This window comes from Didymella exigua (assembly GCF_010094145.1).
Source record: "Didymella exigua CBS 183.55 unplaced genomic scaffold M421scaffold_44, whole genome shotgun sequence".
NCBI classification, from domain to species: Eukaryota; Fungi; Ascomycota; class Dothideomycetes; order Pleosporales; family Didymellaceae; genus Didymella; species Didymella exigua.
In genome coordinates, this window is record NW_022984818.1 from 58,618 (window position 1) to 60,717 (window position 2,100).

Here is a 2,100-nt window from a genome sequence, read left to right on the forward strand (position 1 = left end):
AATAATAGATTATGTAAGCGTATCTCTGCTAGTTAAGAAGCTATAAGCCAAAACGTAAAAAAGCATACCCTACCCATCCGCCAGCCTAAGGAGGAGATGGGAGCTTCAGGCAGCAAAACCTCACAGGTCGGCGCCTACGTGGAAGGAGAGCTAGGATTTCCAGCCACTGCATCTATATAACAGCGTTCCCAAACACGTAGCTACAGCAATTGTGTTGCTACGCACAGAGGTCCTCAGGCTTAAGGCGTGGCTAGCACGAATTGGGGTACTAGACACTAACCCTGACTGCACGTGCGGACACCCTAGGCAGACTCTCAGCCACGTCCTCTTGTTCTGCCTAGACTAGAGGGAGGTGAGGCTTAAGCTGATAGAAAGGGCAGGCACAACAGATCTCCCACAAATTCTGATAAACTAGGAGAAGGTTGCAGCAGTAGGCAGGTGGCTGTTAGACACAGGACTGCTAGAGCAGTTTTAAGTAGCGCTAGAGGTGGAACAGACTAACACTAGGGGGTGGTCCCTATTTACAGCTATAGGCTAACATCCACACAAGCCCTTCTACTCCCCTACTATAGGGCAGCATAGACAGGTACTAGATAGGACTAGGACAGAAGGCAGCAGACACGGACAAGGTAGGGGTTTTTAGCTCTAATAGAGCATGTTGGCCCTAATCACGAAAGCGAGTACATAGTGTTCATAGACCTAAAAGGGAACCAGGCAGCACTCTAAATTGAAATCCTACTTACTTATTATAGCTTTCTACCTATCTAATAAATATCTACACTAAGAGTTTAAGAGGAAGCTTAATAAGCACTATAGCCTAAAATGCCTTAGAGAACTTAAGTAGTTCTAAGGTATATATATTGTTTAAGATATTAGTGCACACACAATTTACTTAGTTTAGGACGCTTATGTTAATAAGGTTGCTACTAAGTATAATATTATCTCTACTAGCTGCCCTTTAGAGGTGCCTATGCTAGTAAATTACCTAGAACAATCTCTTAAGGAACTAAACAAAGCTTAAAAGAAGACCTATTAAGAGCTTGTAGGCTACCTTGCCTACCTTACGCAGTATACCTAACCTGATCTAGCTCGCGCTCACGTTATCCACGCTTCACATTTGACTAACCCTGGCCAAGCACACGTCAAATCTATTCGAAGGGTGTGGCGTCACATTCTGGAGACAAAGTATCGAGCCCTGCAGGCTCAAGCCACTGACGAGGCAGAGATACAAGAGCACCTCACTTCGCCACAGGACTATCGCGATCCTATCTTCTTTGGAGCATCTGATGCCTCCTTTGTAACAGAGTAGGCGCCCTGCCCTCGAAATCAATACTACGTGACTTCTCTGCCTATACTAAAAGGTAAGCACAAGAATACTTAAGCAAGTAACGTACTCTATCACCGAGCCGGTCATATCACCAAACCAGTCACTTAAAATCCCACCAAAAAACACAGAAACCATACCCCTGCATCTCAATAACTACTTAATAGAATCTTCTAAAAACTTTAGAATAGAGCTGCATCTATACTAATAAAACTATTTAAAAGTCTTAGACTAATAGCTAGTATAGATGTTGAGATAGCCTGCAGCTACCCCTGTATTTTAGTATCTTCTAAACAACATCTGCAATATAGGGCTAAGCACTCTAAGACTTTCAAACAGTCTTATTAGTATAGATGCAGCTCTATTCTGAAGTTTTTAGAAGATTCTATTAAGTAGTTATTAAGATGCAGGGGTATAGTTTCTGTGTTTTTTGGTGGGATTTTAAGTGACTAGTTTGGTGATATGACCGGCTCAGTGATAGAGTACGTTATTCGTTGCGTAGTATAATATATATAGACAATAATAGTGCTAGCCAGCTAGCTTTGCCTCTAGCTGCTATGAGCGCTATGCCACGTGTCGTGTTCGTGCATAGTTGTTACATCCTTTGCTGACGACGTTGAGACGCGCTAAAGCTCTTAAGGATAACATGGTTGGCAAGCAAGTTGGTCAGACAAGCAAGTTAGTCACCCTACCAACTTTTGCAACTTTAAAGCAATATATCTTAACAACGCAATAATATTATTGCTAGATATTAATATAGTAGACTACTCTATATT